Source organism: Anomaloglossus baeobatrachus, chromosome 4 (assembly GCF_048569485.1).
Source record: "Anomaloglossus baeobatrachus isolate aAnoBae1 chromosome 4, aAnoBae1.hap1, whole genome shotgun sequence".
Lineage (NCBI taxonomy): Eukaryota > Metazoa > Chordata > Amphibia > Anura > Aromobatidae > Anomaloglossus > Anomaloglossus baeobatrachus.
This window is the reverse complement of record NC_134356.1, coordinates 437,236,103-437,258,267: the sequence shown is the minus strand read 5'-3', so window position 1 is coordinate 437,258,267 and position 22,165 is coordinate 437,236,103. Positions and strand designations below refer to the sequence as shown.

The following is a 22,165-nucleotide window of genomic DNA, read 5'->3' as shown; positions in this document are numbered from 1 at the left end:
GTGTTTGTGTTATGTTGTGAGTTGTTTGTCACCTTTTGGACACCTTTCAGGGTGTTTTCTAGGTGTTTTACTGTGTTTGTGATTGCCTGCCATTGTTTCCTATGGGCTCGAGTTCGGTTCGTCGAACGTTCGACGAGCCGAACTCGAGCCAGACCCCCCGTTCGGCGAACCGCCTCGAGCCGAACCGGGACCGGTTCGCTCATCTCTAGTGAGGATTCACCCGACTCCATGAGCCATGGACTCAATTGAACTTTGTCACTGTGCGAGTCTCGCATCAGTATCACCCAGCATGGCGCACACTCTCCTTACAGAAGCGGGTCAGCTGCATGTATTTCCATGCAGCTGAGGCGCTCCTGTCAGGATAGTGTGCGCCGTGCTGGGTGAGACCCATGCGAGACTTGCAGGAGTCATATGCAAGTGGAATCATACACTCAGTGTCAGCCTGCTTCTCGCTTTGTAAAGACGCTTGTCTATACAGGGCGATGAAGCAGAGCTGACATTGCTTCACCTGCGGACTACGTAGGACAATGGATTTTTTTATAATAAAGATGGAGTCTCTAAATGTTTTTTTTTGTTTTATTTCTAATAAAAACATTTTTTATGTGTTGTGTTTTTCTTTTTACTGTTTACTAGAAAATCATGGTGGCTATGTCTAATTTGGCGTGACACCATGAATTTCAGGCTTAGTATCATCTGAGAATACAAAGCTGGTGTTAACCCTTTTATTACCGAGCGTGCTGCCGCAATAGGGCCGCTGGACGAGCCGGGTAAAGCACATGGAAATAGCACTAAGAAACAATGCGCCATCCCAGCCCCCAGCTGCCTGGTTTTACCTGACTAGCGATCAAAATATGGCGGGAGCCCTCGCATTTTTTTTTTAATTATTCTTTTAAATAATAAAAAAAAAATAATGGGCTTCACTGAATTTTGATTGCCAGCCAAGATAAAGCCAGTCAGATGGGGGTGGAAGCCCATAGCCGTCTGCTTTATCTGCACTTAGTTTTTAGTGTGGGGGTCCCTTGGGCCTTACAACGCTGAGAGTCCCAGCCTCCAGCTGCCGGCTTTACCTGACTGGCGATCAAAATATGGTGGGAGCTCAAAAACATTTTTTTACATAATTTTATAAAAAATTAATGGGATTCCTGTATTTTGATTGCCAGGCAGATGGGGGTGGCTGCCCGTAGCCATCCGCTTTATCTGCTCTGAGAATAAAAAATACCGCGGAGCGCTACGTAATTTTTTTAAATTATTTATTTTTACACTACTATATGTGTGAGGGACCCAACAGCCAATCTCAGACACTGTCACCCAGAATGGGCGTCTGTGATTGGCTGTTGGAATTGTGATGCCCTGGACCCCAGGGGTCACAGGTAATAACATCTACCACATACACACACACCCCCATCCCCTGTGAGGTCACAGAAATGTCACCCAAAAGGGAGACCTGATGCCTCCCTCAGGGCGAGTAGAGCACAGCAGGTGGGCGGAGTCAGGCATAAAGACACGCCCACTGCGGAGACTAATGTCCTGAGGCAGCGAGTTAAAAAAGAACAAGTTGAGTTTTGGAATTGACAGTGAGTGATAGAGGAGCAGCTGTCAGGGACCCGGGTAGGAGCCTGGGCCCCTTGGAGAACGTCAGGCAGGCAGACGGTGGTGGCCGTCTGCAGGAGTACCGGTACAGCAACCGGCGGAACCGTACGGACCGGGCCTGGGTTGGAGCCCGCCGGTCCCGAACCGGGGAGTCAACCGTGTACCGGAGCACCAACAGAAGGGTACTCAGACCCCATCCAAGCTTAGAAGCCACTGAGTATAGGCAAATTGACTGATTGCTGGCCGAACCTCATGGGTTCGTCCACACCCAAAGTCCCGAAAGAAGGCAAAAGCCCACCGAGACCGGGTGAGCGCCACCGCCAAGGGCCAAACAACTGACGGGCCAGCGCCTGCAGGCAACCAAGGGCTCCTCCGGCAGCTCAACGCCGGGGAGCGGGCTACCACTGCTTAGGCAGGGGGGCCGAAACACAAACATCCAGAGGTGCACGGGAAAAGGGGCCACCATCAACCCCACAGGGGACATCAGCAGCTGGCCACGGGGACCGACCACTACCAAACTTTGGTTTACCAGTGACTCTGAGTGTGAATCAATCGTGAGTACACCAGTGCCATCCGGGTACAACGCTACACCGCGGCACAGCGCCCTGCACCCCAACGACAACATCACCCCTTCCAGTCCCCCACCGGGGCCCCGGGACACACCGCCCCTACCCACGGAGGGGCTAACATCTCAGCTGCGGCCGCAACACCGATCTCGGACGAGCCCGCCATCACTTCAGCTGCAGCGGTGGTGCATCCCCCGTCACCACGACCCGTGGGTGGCCTCATGACCCGTTACACAACCACCACCCCCCACCGCCTTCCCTTAACAAGAGCGACATGGCCCCCGGTCCGGAGGCGCTCGTGCCACCGAGAACCCGAGCCCGGACCTCGAGCAGCTCGGCCCGAGCAAGCGGAGGAAGCGGCCGGGCCCCCTCTCAGGGCGGTACAGATTAACCTGGAATCTGCCCATATATTATGGATCCTAGAATGTTTGGGCTGGTTTCAGGTTACTCCAGCGTCCAATAACAGACGCCCACTCTGTGACAGCGTCTGTGATTGTCTTTTATTTTAACAGTAAAATAAAACAACACAGATAAAAAAATATTTTATTAGAAATAAAACAGAGGACCTTTAGAACTCCATCGTTATTACGCAAATAAACCCCTCCGACGTAGTCCAAAGGTGGGCGAGTGTCTTCAGCTCTGCTACATCTGTGCGAGAAGGCAAACACAGGTCTGCTCACACAGACTCAGCTGAGTGCTGTCAGAGACTTCACCCGAGTGCACAGCTTGCGTATGACTCCTGCGAGTCTCTCATCTCACCCAGCACAGCGCACACTCTCCTGAGAGGAGCGCCTCAGCTGCATGGAAATACATGCAACCGACCCGCTCCTGTAAGGAGAGTGTGCGCTGTGCCGGGTGATACCAATCCGAGACTCGCACAGTGACAGTCAAAGTTCAATCGAGTCCATGGCTCATGGACTCGGGTGAACCCTGACGTCACCATGAACACGGCTGAAAAAAGCTGAAAACTGCTAAGTGACGAGCAGTGCAGTGAATACCACGGGAAGTTAATGATCAGACCCAGAAGCAGAAGCGGCCAGGAGACAAAGTCTGCAGGACGTGTCACGGGACCGTTAAGTATAATCATAATGTTTTCTACTAATTTGCTTTTTTTACAGCCCCGGGACCCAAACTGGACCCGAACTGTAACACGAGCTTCCAAGGAAAACTCGTGTTCGGGATCATGTGCACAAACACTATGTGTTCGGTACGGACCCAGAACTTTACAGTTCGGGGTCGCCCATCACTACATCTCAACTGTGAAAAATGGGGATAGCAGCATCATGTTGTGGGGTTGTTTTGCTGCAGGAGGGACTGGTGCACTTCACAAAATAGATGGCATCATGAGGAAAGGAGATTATGTGGCAATACTGAAGCAATATCTCAAGACATCAGCAAGGAACTTTAAGCTTGGGCGGAAATGGGTCTCCAATTGGACAATGACCAAAAGCATACTGCCAAACTGGTTACAAAGTGGCTTAAGGATAACAAAGTCACTGTTTTGGAGTGGCCATCACAAACACCTGATGTCAATCCTATTGAAAATTTATGGGTAATACTGAAAAGGCCTGTGCGAGCAAGGCAACCGACAAACATGGCTCAGTTAGTTCTGTCAGGAGTAATGAGCTCAAATTCCTACCAACTATTGTGAGAAGCTTGTGGGGGAATATCAAAAACATTTGACCCAAGTTATACAGTTTAAGGGCAATGGTACCAAATACTAATGAAATGTATGTAAACCTTTGACTTTGCAGAAAGTAATAAAAATGCCTTAAAGCATTCTCTCTATCTCATTATTCTGGCATTTGGCAAATATAAATAATTTTGGTGATGTTAATTGACCTAAAACAGGAAAGGTTTATGTGGATTTCATGTCAGATAGTGAGAAAAACATGATTATGTGTCTTTTTAGATAATGTACTGTATCTTTCATGATTCTCTGTGCAGAGCATCTCACAGACCTGGAGATGGTCTGCGGCGCTTACAGATCTGACAGTGTGTCCATTCCTTGTGCAGAGCATCTTGCCTTTGGAGATGCTCTGTGGCACTGTCCTTGATACTGAACTAGCAGCTTGGTCACCATACTGGAGTTCAGGTTGGTTCTGGGAAGTGCTGGTGTGACGCCCTGGCAAAACCAGATAGTCACAGAAAGAGTTAAACCTCCTTGGTACCACCTGGTCCCACACTGGTACAGTGAAGCAGCTGCACCTCCCCCCCCCAGTGTAACAAAAGGAGCAGGAGGGGAGGAGTTAAGTCAGTCAGTGGAAGGAGAAGGAGAGGAAAGCAGTCAGGGGTTGTGGCTCCTGGGCTGCTGGGGAAGTGGAGAAAGGAGAAAGCCGAGTTTTGGAGCTGAAGTAGAGAGTAGGCTCAGGGGCACCTGTAGTGGACCGGGGCAGGGTAGTGGCCCACCAGTAGTGTGCATGGGACCCCAGACTTGTGCAAAGAGAGGACTTCCCCCGTCCGAGACAGAGAAGGTGACTCTTAGCTGGAGTGCAGAGGAGAGAGGGCCCTGCTTTGTGTACCGGGTGTGGGATCCGAACACCACCGTACCAAAGGCCTACGGACACTGGCAATTTCTGGTTAAGTACTGGACTCTGTGCTTCCTGACCCTACACATGAAAACAGCCTCATCCAACACCAGGACAACCGAACTGTGAGTTTCCTGCTCCCTGCAATCCCTGCCACCACCACAACTCCCACTGGGCCCCAGGACTACAACTCCCCTACCCGTGGAGGGGATCCCACCTTGCTGCCCCACACCATCAGTCCCGGCCATGGTCCCCAGAGGCAGCGGCGGTGCCACCATCTCATCACCGCACGGGTGGCGTCACAGACAATCTCCCCTGTACATATTCCCCTTTTTCTTTGTTGTGGAGCCTGGGATGACAGACCGGGTCACGCCACCGTGATACCTCTAGAAGCGACCCCATTGGCCCAGCTCTGAGTACCCCCTATCCCTGGGCGACGCACTGGTTACTCAGCTGTTCCATCTTCCGGATAATTGCTCAGGCTTCTTTACTGAGCATGCTCCCCCAGAACTCTGCCAGTTGTATTCGCTGTCTTTGCTGTGTTGCCATAGTTTGTGTGTCTGCTAGTATTCTGATCTTCGTATTCTGACCCCGGACTGTTATTGGACTTACCTCTGCCCACTCCCTATTCCTGTCATGCATTCCTATCTTGGACCCCGGACTGTTATCTAACTATGTCTTTGTTTGCTCCTTTTTACTACTACGTGCTCTTCTGATATTGTGATCCTCGGATTGTGCCCTGACTACGTTTCTGTTTACCCCTTATGATTATACATGACCTCCTGTTAACAGATCCCGTCTCTCCTGACTATCCTTCCGTTTATGCGACCCCAGGTAGTGACAAGCGTTACAATATGTAAACTTCAGTTTCAACTGTACATATTTGGTATCGCTGTGTTCAGAAATGTCTGATCTATGAAAATATTAAATAAATTAATCGTATTGGTAAACAGTGAAACAAAAATAATTCAAAACACTAGAACTATGTTTTTTGGATGCTACAACATTACAATTAACATAACATCATCCCTACCAAAAATGCTATCAGTAAAAACGTCAGCTTAGTGCCCAAAAAATAAGCCATCACATAGCCCCAGATCCCAAAAAATGAAAGCCGAAAATGGCGCTGAAAGCAAAATTTTTTCTTTACAAACTTGAATTTTTTTCCCATCAATAAATTAAAAGAAAAACTATACATGTTTAGTATCTAAGTACTCATATTAACCTGGACAATTATTCTGTCAGGTCAGTTTTACCATATAGTGAACATGGTACATAAAGAAGCCAAAAAACAATTATGGAATTGCACGGTTTTGCAATTTCACCACACATTTTTTTCCTGTTTTCTAGTACATGATATGGTAAAATTAATGGTTTTCTTCAAAAGTACAACTTATCCCACAAAAGCCCTCATACGGCTATGTTGATAGAAAAATGTAAACGCTATGGCTCTTGAAAGAAGGGGATGGAAAAAAAAATGGAAAATTGAAGAGTTGTGAAGGTGTTAAGGCTGGGTGCACAAGATGCAGATTTGTTGCGTTTTTTTATGCATTTTTTTTTTCAGTGAAGATTTGTCACAAAATCTGAAGGGTTTCCTGATGCCAGCAAAGTGAATGAGAATCCTGAAGTCCATGCACACATTGAGTATTTTATCGTTGCAGATTTAAATCTGCACCATGTCAATTCTTCCAGTGTTTTTGCTGCAGATTTCACCCATACTGATGAATAAGAAAAATCTCCACCAAAAAAAATGTGCATTTTTTCCCACGCCGTTTTACCTGCCAAGAGATGGAGAAATGACTGCGCTGAATACTATGTGTGCACATACTCTAAATGTGAGGTGGCCCATAAAAATATAGATTTTGCAGATTTATTGAAAAAATGAGGAACTGCTGCTAAACGTTTGTGACAAGCGAGCGTGCTCGGCAATGCTTGCTACTCAATTGAATATCAGGGTGCTTCAGATGCAGGGCCGACTCCAGGTTTTGTGGTCCCTGGGCGAAAGAATCTCAGTGGGCCCTATGCACAAGCAGATACGTACACATACAGGCATACGTACATATACATATTTACAGAGAAATTCAGAAAAACACATAATCAGACAAATCCATACACAGTCTGTAATACTAATGTATGAACTGAGGATTTCGATTGCGTTAGGGCAATGACAACCAGAGACGGGTTCTTGGTTCAAAGACGTTTTATAATATGTAACCACAATATGTGCACAAAACAGAATATACACAGTAGAACATAAACACAGTAAATACCTGCCGGGTACGGAGCAAAGGGGAATTCCCGGGACCGCGGTCCCAGGACACCGGACTTCCCCAGGGAGACCACCAGGAGCGAACCCCTATACAGGGGCTGTCTGGCAATCACCCCAGAAGGCCTAAATGCGCAGCAGCCGGGACACGAAAGGGCAACAGGTATAGTCCAAAAAATGTCCGTACGTGATGTGAGTCCTAGGGTGGATATGAAACGGAAGGGACCGGGCAGAAGTGCCGAACAGAGACGGCAGACAGAGTCCGAGCACAGCTTGATGAGACAGGGGAAGTCCAGAGCTGGTGTCGGGTGTTTCAGCAGGATCCAAACAGCAATCAGGAGATGAGAGCAGCAGGGCAGGAGTACACAGGAAGCAGTATACTCAGGCAACTAGACTAGGCTTAGGGGCGGGCTTTTAAACAGATGAACAGGAAGTAGGGCAACAGAACAGAAAACTCCATGTTAACAAAGGGCAAGATCCTTCAGAAGAAAACTGGAAATCCCGGAACTTTGACAGTAATCCCCTCCCCCAGAAACGGCCTCAGGACGGACCAGGGTCAGGCTTGTCCGGGTACCTCCGATGAAACTGAGCAACCTTCCGGGGTGCTCGGATGTTACCCACAGGTTCCCAGGAATCGTCCTCGGGGGAGTACCCCTGCCAACGTACCTGATACTGAAGCCGATGCCGATGGAGCCGGGAGTCAATAATGTCCTCAACCACAAACTGCTCCTGGCCATCAACCATCACCGACGGAGGAGGAGGCACGATACGACCTTGAAACGTATTAGGGGAAACTGGTTTCAGCAGAGAAACGTGAAAGACCGGGTGTACCTTTAAATTGTGCGGCAACCTCAGCCGACAGGCCACAGAGCTCACTATCCCGGTGACCTTGAACGGACCAATGAATTTCTGCCCCAGCTTCTGCGAAGGAACACCTAGTTTCAGATTCTTGGTGGATAACCACACCGAGTCCCCTACCTTATACATGGGTGTCTGTTTCCGGTGAGTGTCTGCCGACTTCTTGTAACGCTCCTGAGCCGAAGCCAAAGAGTCCCTTAAAACGTCCAGATTCCGTTGTAGCTCCGTCAATCTGTCCTCCACCGCTGGCACCGAAACCGCCACCGGTGACCTAGGCAAAATATTCGGATGGTAACCCAAGTTAGCGAAAAAGGGTGTTACCTTAGTGGAGCTGCTCTGAGTGTTGTTATACGAGAACTCCGCCAAAGGAAGCAGCTGCAACCAATCGTCCTGCAGATGGCTGACATAACATCGCAGGTACTGCTCCAGGGTTTGATTAGTCCGTTCGGTTTGCCCATTTGTCTGGGGATGGTATGCAGAAGACAAACAGACATCAATATGGAGTGCCGAACAGAACCCTTTCCAGAACTTAGAAGTGAACTGCACGCCGCGGTCAGAGATGATCTCAACCGGTACCCCATGCAACCGAAATATATTCTGGATAACCAAATCCACTGTCTCTGCGGCTGAGGGAAGACCGGTACATGGAATAAAGTGAGCAGCCTTTGTCAACCGATCCACTACCACCAAAATGGTATTGTTACCGCCCGAGACGGGCAACTCCACAATAAAATCCATTGAGATGGATCCCCAAGGGCGAGATGGTACGGGTAACGGTTGAAGGAGTCCCGTAGGAGCCACACGAGGGACCTTGCACCGGGCACAAACCACACATGAGTGGACATAGTCTTTCACATCCTTCAAACAGGTAGGCCACCAGAAAAAACGACTCAGAAATTCCTGCGTCTTCTATTCCCCCCTATGACCTGCCAACACGGAGTCATGGACCAACTTGAGAACCCGAAGTCTTACAGCCTCCGGGACATAAATACGTCGCTCTCTCAACCACACACCATTCCGAAGGACAAGAGTCACATCATTCGGGGGGCAGCCAGAAATACGTCACCATCATAGGCCAGCTTAATGTCCTTCCACAAGTCCTGGTCCCGAATTACTCCAACAAAATTGGAATCTGATAAAACGGTCTGAGACGGGGTTCCAGGCACGGAGTCCATGGCGTGGATTCGGGACAAGGCATCGGCTTTCCCATTACGTGACCCTGGACGGTATGTAACGATAAAATTGAACTGGTTAAGGAACAGGCTCCAACGGGCTTGCCGTGGAGACAGGCACCTGGCAGATTTAAGGAATTCTAGGTTACGATGGTCTGTGAGAACTATGACTTGTTGCGCTGCTCCCTGTAAGTGGTGTCTCCATTCCTTAAAAGCAGAAATAATCGCCAACAATTCCTTGTCCGCAATGTCATAGTTCTTTTCTGCAGGGGACAACCGGCGAGAAAAGAAAGCACACGGGTGCAAGAGACTCTTGTCCCCAGTCCTTTGTGAAAGGATAGCCCCTAATGCATAATCGGAAGCATCGACTTCCACAATAAAAGGGAGTGCGGGATTTGGGTGTATTAGTATTGGCGCTGAGGTAAAACAAACCTTGAGATGATTGAAAGCTTCCTGGGCCTGGGCGGACCACACAAACATTTGCCCCTTTTTGGTTAACAGAGTGATAGGACGGACGATCTCTGAAAAGTTGCGAATAAAGCGTCTGTAAAAGTTAGCAAAACCGACAAAGCGTTGTACCTCCTTGATGTTTCTCGATTCCGGCCAGTCTAGAATTGCCCGTATCTTGCCAGACTCCATGTTCAGTCCCTGAGGAGAGATGACATATCCTAAAAATTGTATCTTTGAGCAATGGAATTCGCACTTCTCCAGTTTAATATACAGGTGGTTATCCCTCAGACGGGTCAGTACTGTCTTGACGTGCTCCTGGTGTTCCTGTAGGGAATCAGAAAAGATCAAGATATCATCCAGGTAAATCACCATGAACTGGTCCATTATATCCCTAAAAATATCGTTGACTAGGTGTTGGAAAGCCGCAGGGGCATTACAAAGTCCGAAAGGCATCACTAGATACTTATAATGTCCATACCGACATCTGAACGCTGTTTTCCACTCGTCCCCGGGACGTATGCGGAGTAGATTATATGCCCCATGGAGATCCAATTTAGTAAATATTTTGGCCTGTTGTACTCTCTCCAATAGTTCGGGAATCAACGGTAACGGATACCGGTTCCGGATGGTTATCTTATTTAGTTCCCGGTAGTCGATACAAGGTCTCAGAGTCCCCTCTTTCTTTTTCACGAAAAAGATGGGTGCCCCTGCTGGTGAGGTAGAAGGTCGAATAAATCCCTTGGCTAGGTTTTCATCGATGTAATCTTTTAGTGCTTGTAACTCAGGTGCCGCCAATGGGTAGACATGACCAAACGGGATCTCTGCCCCTGGGAGTAAGTCTATGGGACAATCATACGGTCTATGCGGGGGAAGCCGATCTGCTTTTTTTTTGTCCCATATATCAGCGAAGTCATTATAAACCGGGGGTAGAACAGGTACCTGTACAGTGCCCTCCGCATTCGGTGTTACTGGAACGGGTACAGTTGGACTAATGGTCAGACCACTCTGGGGTGGGAAGAATATTTCTTTAGTCTCCCAATCGATGACTGGATTTGTAGACCGCAGCCAAGGAATTCCTAAAATTATCGGAAAATGGGGAGAAGAAATCAACATGAAAACAAGGATCTCCTGCTGACCTGGTTTCATCACACGTTCAAGGGGTACTGTCTCCCGATCAACTGGTCCGGAAACTAATGGAGAACCGTCTACCATCTCCATGGTAACCGGTGAGGATCTTTGTTGAGTCTGGATACCGTGTTTCCTGGCAAAAGAAGAGTCCATGAAATTTCCCCCTGCCCCAGAGTCTATCATAGCAGATGTAGGAATTAACTGTCCCTCCCACCGTATCTGAATGGGAAGCGAGCAATGGGTGTATTTCCCTTCTAGGTCCTTAGGTGAAGTTGACATCAATGTCGAGGGAAATACCGCATCCAGGTGTAAACTTGCCTCAGAGATATCGGACTCTGCGTCCGTGTTGTTACACTTTGCCATTGCTGCCAGTACCTTATTCGGGCGATTTGGACGTTTTGGGCAGTCAATCAGAAAATGGTCCGATTGACCACAATAGAAACACAAACGCTCACAGAGCCAATGTTCACGACGTTCGTTGGTCTCTCGCCTTTGTAGAGAGTCCACTTGCATAGGAACATCCTCGGCCTCCCAAGTCGTCTTGTGAGCGGGTTCTCTAGAAGGAAACGCAAAGTTGGTTAGCCGGTTTACAGCTGCCCATTTTTCCTGTCTGCGTTCTGTCAAGCGGGTATCGATACGCACACAGTGTTGGAGAAACAGTTCAAAATCCCGTGGAGATTCGGCACGAGCTAACTCGTCCTTGATGGTACCGGACAAACCCTTTCTGAACACTGACAATAGTGCATTATTTCCCCAGTCGGTGTCTACCACTAACCTTTTGAACTCAGTGGCGTATTTGACGACAGACCGCTTTCCCTGACGTAAGGAAAGCAGAGCCGATTCAGCGGTAGCATGGCGATTAGGATCATCAAACATTTGCGCCATTGCTGTTAAAAAGTCATCCAGGTTATCTAAACGGATATCACGATTCTCAATCATAGGATTAGCCCAAGCCAGTGCTCGTGAGGTTAGCAACATGATTATACATAACACTTTTGACCGGTCAGACCGGTAATAATCAGCATGTACATCAAAAAACAGTATACACTGGTTAACAAACCCACGGAACTGACTTCGATCACCACTGAAACGAAATGGAGGTAACCTAGGCATACCGGGAGCTGATACGGATGTAGTGGGGGTGGCTTCCTGAGCCTTCATTCTGGCTTGCAAATCCTGAATAGCCGGACCCAGTACCTGGTGATCATGGCCCAGCTGTACCTCCACATCTCTAAGCTTAGTTTGCACCGCCTCCATCTCCTGCTGCAAGGAGTTAATCATGGAGAAAAGCTGATCTACTCGTGTCTCAGTCATTGCCCCAGCGAAATCCTCTTATTGGCCTGAGTATAATGTAATACTATTGTATGAACTGAGGATTTCGATTGCGTTAGGGCATTGACAACCAGAGACGGGTTCTTGGTGCAAAGACGTTTTATAATATGTAACCACAATATGTAGACAGAACAGAATATACACAGTAGAACATAAACACAGTAAATACCTGCCGGGTTCGGAGCAAAGGGGAATTCCTGGGACCGCGCACCGGACTCCCCCAGGGAGACACCAGGAGTGAACCCCTATACAGGGGCTGTCTGGCAATCACCCCAGAAGGCCTAAATGCGCAGCAGCCGGGACACGAAAGGGCAACAGGTATAGTCCAAAATATGTCCGTACGTGATGTGAGTCCTAGGGTGGATATGAAACGGAAGGGACCGGGCAGAAGTGCCGACCAGACACAGCAGACAGAGTTCGAGCACAGCTTGATGAGACAGGGATAGTCCAGAGCTGGTGTCGGGTGTTTCAGCAGGATCCAAACAGCAATCAGGAGATGAGAGCAGCAGGGCAGGAGTACACAGGAAGCAGTATACTCAGGCAACTAGACTAGGCTTAGGGGCGGGCTTTTAAACAGATGAAGAGGAAGTAGGGCAACAGAACAGAAAACTCCATGTTAACAAAGGGCAAGATCCTTCAGAAGTAAACTGGAAATCCCGGAACTCTGACACAGTCATATACACTGACATACATAGATACACATTATACATACACGCAGACACATTAGAGATATTTTTAATATGGGGAATCCAGCAGTAGCCTCACTTACCTCCCCTGTTTGTCTCCCATACAGCTCCTCCTGGGCATGTGGCTGTGCCTCGCTGATTGGTGGCCGTCAGTAACAGACATGGTCGCACACAGGGCACACTGACTCTGCTGTATATACATCACAGGAGAGGCTGGGGACATATACATTACTGGGGGGCATACACATTACTGAGGAGGGGGGCATACAGCAATGGGGGAGATACAGCTCCAGAGGGGGGATACAGCTCTGAGGGCTATACAGCACTGGGGTGGAGGGGGACATACAGATCTGGGGGGGTATACAGTACTGTTGTGGAAGGGACATAGAGCTCTAGGGGATATACAGCACTGGGGTGGAAGGCACATAGAGCTCTGGGGGGTATACAACACTAGGGTGGAAGGGACATAGAGCTCTGGGGGATATACAGCACTGGGGTGAAGGGGACATACAGTTCTGGGGGGTATAGAAGTATGCAGCAAACTATTCCTCCATATAACTTAATGCAGTGATATTGCTCCACATAATTTAATGCAGCATCATAGTACTCCATAAAATTCACCCGCATAGTCCTCCATATAGTGTTATGCAGCCCCCATAGTCCTCCATATTGAATAATGCACCAAATATTCCTTCATATAATATAATGCACCCCAGATTGCTCAACATAAAATAATGCAGCCTCATATTCCGCCATATAGGGTTATGCAGACCCCATGTAGCAGCAATCTCCAGCCACCATGTAGCAGCATTATGCAGCCCCCATGTAGCAGCATTATGCATCCCCCATGTAGCAGCATTAAGCAGCTCCCATATAATTTAATGCAACCCCATAGTCGACTGGCCACATACATACTCACTTCTCATTCCTCACTGCTCTGGTCTCCTCAGCGTGTTCACTGTTCTACTGCTCTGACAGCTCAGGTCACGGGTGCGCAGAGTAATGACGTCATCATGTTACGCTGTACTGAGCTGTCAAAGGCAGAGTGCAGACAGATGCTGCAGGAGAATGATGAAAGAGGCAGCGCGCCGCTCCATCTATCATCATTGCTTTCAATTGTATCGGCATCTGTGATGCCGATACAATTGAAAGTGTGATCCTCAGTAAGGGGGGGCCCGCAGGAGGAGAGGGGAGGGGGGAGAATAGTGCAGTGCTCGCAACAGGCCTCTCTGACTCATGGGCTCCAAAGCGGCCGCATGGCCTGCCACCATTGTCGGTACACAAACTTGACATCTGCAAGTGGGCCCACTTAGCGGTCCAGGGCCTTGGTACATGCCCAGGTGTGCCGAGTGCTGATGCCGGCCTTCTTCAGATGCTCAATACTCTATCAAGTATCATGTGAGTGCTTGAAATAATATATTCTCCGGACAGCATATTCACTCACTTATTTTTCCGGAAGCTCTTAACAGGAAGGCCGGGTGAGAGAGAGAGATCTCGTCCCTGGCCCTTCTGTTAGCCTCGAGTTTCCAATTTACTTCCATTATGCTCCTTACTCGTGGCGAGCCCATCTGAGCGTCCGACCTGCTCGATTTGAGTACCGGGTACTCGAGCATTTTAGGGCTCGCTCATCACTAGTCTTTTTATTTAGTGCTAATTGCTATGGTCTTTAACAAGTGGACATGTCTTTATGCTACTCTACATAATTTCCCTGTGAGCACCACCACCTTGGTAAAGTCCACAAAGATTAGTATTAATAAAAAAGCCAATTTCTAAAACCATATGGTGGATTTAAAAAAACAAAAAAAACAAAAAAGAAACTGGTCACTCTTGACAATAAAAGGTACAGTTCAACTCAATACATAATTGAAAGATTCTTAGAGTTAATAAATCAAGGGCTTAAGGGGGCTTTACACGCTATGATATTGTTAATGTTTTATCGTCGAGGTCACACCGTTAGTGACGCACATCCGGCGCCATTAACGATATTGCAGCGTGTGACACTTTTGTGCGACCTAAAACGATCGCAAAAGCGGCCAAAATCATTTGCCGCAGAGAGGTCATCCTAAAACCAAAAATCGTTTAACGCTCATTAGCGATGTTGTTCCTCGTTCCTGCAGCAGCACACATGTTTACGTCCCGCTCAGCTCCGCCCCTCCGCTTCTATTGGACGCCTGCTGTGTGACGTTGCTGTGACGCCGCACGACCCGCCCCCTTAGAAAGGAGGCGGATCGCCGGACAGAGCGACGTCGCAGGGCAAGTAAGTCAGTGTGACGGGGGTGCACGATTTAGTGTGCAACGGGCAGCGATATGCACGTGTCGCACTAACAATGGGGGCGGGTACACTCGCTAGCGATATCGGCAATGATATCGTAGCGTGTAACGCCTGCTTTACTCTTTGTAATGTCCTTGCAAATATTTCCTAGCATACAATTTTCACAGCTTTTGGATGAATTCTTGTATTGCCAAAAGCTATTGATTCTGACTTCCTTATATACGTGCACACCCTGCTCGCCCTTGAAAACTGTAATAAGATTAGTTTCCATTTCCTTTGCCGAAGGTCTAACATGCTTTACTTGACTATGGCTTTATTTTATAGCTGTACTTTATCATTATTTTAATATTGAATAGTTGTTTTCATATAAAGTTTTGGTTTTTCATCTAAAGGATTTTCTTTTTAGCTGGCCTTCATCCTAGATGCAACAGCACAGAGTTGAGTGAGTACCTAACTATTCGTACTCGCTATACTTATAACGAGTACTGTCTAATACTCGCGTATTCATTCCGAATAGTGTGTGCAATGCAAGTCAATGGGGAATACTCGGAAAGTAATGAGTAACCCAAATGCCGCACTATTCGCTACTTGCACGAATAGTACAGCAGTCGGATTACTCGTAACTTTGCACGTTTTTCCCCATTGCCTTGCATTGCACGCGCTATTCGGAACGAATACGTAAGTATTAGAGAGTATTCGCTATGAGTATAGCGAGTACGAATAGCTAGGTATTCGCTCAACTCTAAACAGCACCATTAGCTTGCACAACGTTATGTTTTATACAGGTAACATGACCGGAAAGATTTGACTCTGACCTGCTGTATAGCAGCAATTCTAGATCTGCAGTTTGGCTGTAGAAGAAAAAAAATGACGGAGACAGCCACATGCTTAACACACATTGCTCATAACTTACATCAATGTTTATGGAAGCAAAGTCATCTCACAGTACAATGTTTTTTTGGTTGGTCCCATCAGAGGTCCGTGAACGGGAAGGAAGCATTTCTTAGACTTTCTATTTGCGATTTCCATAGCGAAGGTTGAGACAGCAATGGTCAATTAATGAAGTAGAGGGCTTCAGAGGGCAGGAACTGTGACAGACAACATCATATGAGAAGGCAGGTTAACTCTTGTTGTCCCATGTATAACCAATTTTTTTTAATTTTGACTGGAGGGTCGCTTTGACCTCACAGTCAGTGCTTTGTTGAGGAAATAAGATCTTTGCCTGACTCAGCCACCATATGAGAAGCAAGAAGCAACAGCTGAGTTACTAACAGGAAAGATTCGGGTGCGGCCTTGTTAATGATATTGCTTCTTTAATGATTATCACCATGAGGGACACCAATACCTGAAGACAAGAATATTCAACTCTAGGTGTTGTCAAACGGCCACAAAATCACTTTGGGGGGAAATTCATCAAGACTGACATTTTATTTGCCAGAAAGCAGGGACGGACATATCATTGGTGTACACAATGCAGCTGCACAGGGGCCAGGAGGTAAGGGGGCCCATTTCTACCTACAAAGCAGGGGGAATTGTGCATTATTATGAGCTATTGGACTGCAAAGGACCAGGGGTCCTCTTCTGTCTGTGTCCATCAGTGCCAGAAGGCGTTTGAGGCACCAAATTCATTAAAATATGCTCGCCTCTAAATATATTTGTTGAATCTTTTGGGTTGCATATGCAATAAATTCAGCTATAATTTATTATTTACACCAGAAAATGTGACTTTTATATACCAGTTTTCAAAAAGTTATCCTTGCTCAATTGATGAAGATTAACCTACAGCATTATAAAGCTGCTCAAATCAATCAATCCGCTCATTACTTTCATTTTAGTAAAAGCAGCAGAAGTGAAAACTGGAACTTGAAGAGTTGCTATGGGCAACAATTTATTTTTTGCACTAGTTTTCACTAGACAACTCAATAAATAATTCCTAGATAAAAGAGGCAAAACACACTCTTTGTGAAGCCATGCCGCTGAAGGCATAAAATATATAAAATGTTGGCAGTCCTACATGTGAAAAGACCCCAATGTGGCAGATTGGTTGGAGAATTCTCTGTGACTAAAGGTGGTGTCACACACAGCGACGACGACAACGACGTCGCTGCTACGTCACCATTTTCTGTGACGTTGCAGCGACGTCCCGTCCCTGTCGCTGTGTGTGACATCCAGCAACGAGCTGGCCCCTGCTGTGAGGTCGGTGCTCGTTGCTGAATGTCCTGCTTCATTTTTTCGTCATCGCTCTCCCGCTGTGACACACACATCGCTGTGTGTGACAGCGAGAGAGCGACGAAATGAAGCGAGCAGGGAGCAGGAGCCGGCGTCTGGCAGCTGCGGAAAGCTGTAACCACTGTAAACATCGGGTAACCAAGGGAAGACCTTTCCCTGGTTACCCGATATTTACCTTCGTTACCAGCCTCCGCCGCACTTGCTGCTAGTGCCGGCTCCTGCTCTGTGCACATGTAGCTGCAATACGCATCGGGTAATTAACCCTATGTGTACTGTAGCTAGGAGAGCAAGGAGCCAGCGCTAAGCCGTGTGCGCGGCTCCCTGCTCTCTGCACTGTGACATGTAGCTGCAGTACACATCGGGTTAATTAACCTGCTCTCTGCACATGTAGCGATGTTATGATCGCTGCTGCGTCGCTGTGTTTGACAGCTAAGCAGCGATCATAACAGCGACTTACAAGGTCGCTGTTACGTCACAGAAAATGGTGACGTAAGAGCGATGTCGTTGTCGCTGTCGCTATGTGTGAACCCAGCTTTAAACTCAGTTCCATGCATCTAAATGAAGTTGTTTTGACGCTATGCAAACAGATTTCTGCAAACTTCATTCATGGTAAATAGTATATTTGTAATAAACTTTTTAGTCAAACAAATCATGCACTCTAAAAGCAGGAGCATCCAGTAATACAGATTTAAGGCATTGAGAGAATTAAAGTTCCAATCTTTTCTCATGCCAGTATGTCCATGAAACATAAGTTCGCATTCAGGTGTACCAGTGCTGAAATTGCCATTCAACTCGTCCGTTATATATTTATCATATAACTGACCTGTTCATAGACTGGTGAGATGCCATCGGTTGACCCAACATAGATCGCTGATTTTTAATGAGCTATTGACAACGTATTCACTACTCACAAAAAGTTAGGGATATTTGGCTTTCGGGGGAAATTTCAGGATGATCCTAAAATGCCCTCTAACCTTTTCAGGTCAACTTAATGTGACCATCTCTAAACATGTGAATGCACATGTCTAACTGTTCAATGTTTCAGTACTTTTTGCACAACTTACTGTTTTCTAAAAAGAAGTTTAATTCACAACAGGTGTCTGATCCATGGATCCCCCAATAAATGTTGGGGTTCAATTACAATTGGTATTAATCCAGTCATTGTGTCTTTGCATGAACGACACAGGCTTAACTTCATCTTCATGGACAACAATGCTCTAGCTTATCGAGGTCAAATCATTAGGGAATGGCTGCTGGAGATTGGGCTAACTCAAATGGAGTGGCCGATGCTTTCTCCAGACCTGAATCCCATAGAAAAACTATGGTATTAGCTGAGTTGCCGGTAAGAGACTCGTACCTCTGTACCCCAGAACCTCAATGACCTGAGGGCTGCCCGTCAATGAGAGTGGGAACCAATGCCTCAGCAGACAATTACTCCACTTGTGAACAGCATGAGACATTGTTGTCAAGCTGTAAGTGATGCTCAAGGCCACATGACAAGTTATTGAGACAATTACTTTTTTGGGGCTATACCCACCACTGTTGTTGGTTTTTGATTCAATAAATTGTTTGAAATGAAGTAATCACCATTGCACACTTCTACTTAAATGCACTTCTTTCAAGATAAAAAAGCACTATAGTGTAAACTTTTTAAGTTCTCCATAAATTTTACCTAAAAGCCAAATATCCCTAACTTTTTGTCAGTAGTGTCTAACAATAGCTGATATTTGGCGGATAAAGGTTAAACTTGATGGACCAATGTCTTTTACCAAACTATGTAGCTATGTAATTATGTTACTATGTAACTATGATAGTTCCAATTACTGTGTGCCAGACAACACACATGAGGCCCCCTATTTAGTTATTTCCAATTATTTTATCCCCAAAAGTCCCAAAAACCTGTCATTCTAGCATTCAAATTTTCTTTTTAAATTTAATAAAACTTGAAATTTTTGCAATAAAATTATTTTTTGTTAAAAGAAGCCTTGTTTGTCACTTATCCTTGTGTAGCTCTGGAAGTGAAGAAATGACGGCATTTATCTACTATCTGTACACAATCACAAAAAGATTAGTCACTATGGGTTAAATCGTAGCTTAAAAAAGCCCGAAAAATAATTTGACCTTTGACAAAATCAATAGCTCAAAACAAGTTACTTAATTATTCCCATTATATTCCCAATATGTATATTATTCCATAGTCATATGCAGTTACTAGTCTACAAGGCAAGAGAAGGGGACAGGTGAATAAATAAATGACTCATAAGGACCAGACCACTGACTGCTCTATTCTTGACACACTCGTTCACTGGCAGTACTATATTTCAGTCAAGGCATGTAAAGAGTGCCTTAACCTCTGGGTTAAAACTATGAATCATCAATGTATGGTCCATGAGATGAGACATTCCAAGAGTTAATATATATCAAGGGTATTGAAGAAGGGTCAAATCATTTAAGTTAAATTTTTATTAATGCTGATGTGTCGCCCTGGACAAGCCAGGGGCCACAGGTAACACCACCACACCCCACACTCCCTGTAGGCACATCAAAGTCAAAACACAAAATCCTTGTTGCCTTCCCCAGGGGCTGTTGTCCACACCAGGGGGTGGAGCCAGGCGGTTGGTCTCCACCCACCAAGGAGTTCACAGTCCTGGAGGAGGGAAAACACAGAGAGTTAGAGTGAAGCTAGGGAAGCGAGAGGAGAGTTAGAGTATAGAGGAGAAAAGTGACAGCAAAGAGCCTGAAGTTGGTCCGGGTGTGTGGCCCGGACAGAACAGCAAGGTTGGCAGACGGTGGTGACCGTCTGCAGTGGAGGCCGATTGGAGTCTGCCGTAAGGACCGTGGACGGGTGGTGACCCGGCGGTACCGGACCGGCATACAAAGAGAAGCCAGCACCATCGGCAGGGGCCTTTCGGATCCCGGCAAGGCTTGGAGTCGCCGTGAATTTGCCAAATCCGTTAGTGAAGGGGACCTCCGGGTTTCCAAACAACCAAGTCCCGATAGAAGGCAACCGTCCAACCGTGAAGGGGAGACACCGCCACCGCCAAGGGCAACCGTTTCCCAGGGCCAGCACCTGTGGGCAAAAGGGGCTCCTCCGGCCCATATCCAGGTCGGGGAGCGGGTTACCGGTGGGAACCCATCGCTACCAACACTGAACTTAGGTGCAGGGAGAGACAGTCATCACTAACCTGCAGGGAGGAACAACCGCAGCTGTCCGAAGGACCCGTCCATCCAGCCGCTTGATTTACCGTGAACTGTGTCATCATCATTGGGCTGAGTGAGTACCTCCGTGCCGTGCGGCACAGCGCTGCCCCTGCGACCCTGCACCTCGCCAGGCCACGCAACCCGCCTGCCATCCACTCCTACCCCATCACCGGGCCCCGGGACAACCAACCCCCTACCCACGGAGGGGAGAAATAACAACAAAGCTGCTCCCTGTCACCGCTCCAGGGATCCCCGTCCAGAGCAGCGGTGGTGTCCACACAATCACCACAACCGTGGGTGGCGTCACGGACAATATCCCCAAAACCCAAACCACCCCTTTTCACTCATGGGCGAGGAGCGCCGCTCGAGTCCCCGGGATCCGGCCCATCGCTCGAGCCACCGAGTAGCAGCAGCCGCAGAGCAGCGGCAGCCGGACCCAAGCAGTGGGAGAGCGCAGCGTCCCCTCCTCCGCCCGCGACAACTTGGCGTCACGAACAGGATCTTACCGCTCTGCCGTCTGGTAGAGGTGCGCCTTGTTACCGCCGGAGGTGTCCGGTCAGAAAATTTCAGAAGCCGCCATCTTTGGCGCAAAAAGTTCCCGCTCGAGCGTCTCCTCGAGTAGTGGAGGCGCGAAGGCCAAAATCCCGCCCCGATAGAGGAGGAGCCGGAAAGAGGCTAAGGGGGACGAAATGGCGACTGGTCGCATGTAGCCGCGGCTATAAAAGCAGGGACGCCAGGACTCTGCGGCCATCTTGTTCCCGGGAGAGGCCGCCAGCAACATGTACATGCCGTCCCGAAGCACCGTAGCACCCGCGCCTGGAACCGCGGCGTGGGTGGAGATTTGGACCGAGCAGCTCTACCAAAGGCTGCAGATCAAGACGCAGCTCCTCATGGAGGAGTGGCAGACCGACATGGCAGAAGTCATAGCAGCCGTGCGTGAGGAGAAGTAGCGGCAGGGAGGGTGAGTGATCCACGCCCCAGTACCCCTAGTGGGTCGGTCATCGAGGCTGCGGGGCCCGGTCCAAGCCCGCTCGCCCTGCTACCTCCCTCGCTACCTGTCTCGGCTGCCGTGACCCCGCCACTAGGCCCGCTACCACCGCAACCGGTAGCGATACCCGGCGTGTCCGCCCAGGCGGACCGACCTGTAGCCGGAGCCCGTAGCCGACCGGAGGTGCTCCCTTGGAAAGCTCCGAAGCCGGAACCGGAGGCATCCCCCGAGAGATTCCCCGAGCCAGAGCCGACAGCCCGCTCCGTGTCGAAGGCCCAACAGAGGAAAGCCCCTGTGCCCATCCCCCACACCTCGGCTGAGGTTGCGCCGGGTTGCCGCTGCAAGGCGGCGTCCAAGGCCAAGTCACCGCGGGACCTTCCGCCCAGATCACTAGCAGTGAGCAGTGTCCAACAGGTCTCGCAGGGCCCGACCCGTGCGCCAGAGCTCGCAGCAGCGCAATATTGGGATAGGGAGCCAGTACCGTTGGGCCCGGAAATCGAAGAGAGGGAAAGGAGGAAGGCAGAGATGGTGGCCCGTACAATCCGGGAGAAGGAGAGCATGAGGCAAGCGAACTTCCGTGTCCGGGGCCCGCTGTATGAGGGGCAGGTGAGGCGGTTTGATGTCCGCCGGGGCTATGGATTAATTTATGAACCAGGCCTGGAGGCCGAAGTATTCATAGCCCGGCGGGATGTTAATGCCCACCTGCCAGAAGAGCCCCTAGCCGCAACCTGATGCCAGGGGACTTGGTGCAGTACACCCGGCACTGTGGGGAGAGGGGGTGGTTTGCGCTGGATGCCAAGCTGAGGGGCAGCCAGGAAGCCCGGGTGTCCGCCGCACCCTCTCCCCCAGCAGACACAGAAGAATCAGAGTAAGGGCAGCGGAATGTTGTTGCACTGTCC

At 48.5% G+C, this 22,165-nt stretch overlaps 1 protein-coding gene across 4 annotated transcripts in view; it reads right to left on the bottom strand.

Annotated features, from left to right (window-relative positions):
* ALPK3 (alpha kinase 3) overlaps positions 1 to 22,165 on the bottom strand; it is a 311,388-nt gene that overhangs the window by 146,571 nt on the left and 142,652 nt on the right. The window contains exon 1 of one of the 4 annotated variants that reach the window (XM_075345488.1): positions 15,762 to 15,873. The exons of the other annotated variants lie outside the window; for them this stretch is intronic. The gene's annotated coding sequence lies outside the window, so the exon portion shown is untranslated. Of the gene's footprint in view, positions 1 to 15,761; positions 15,874 to 22,165 lie in introns of those variants that run through there. 4 annotated transcript variants of the gene reach the window in all.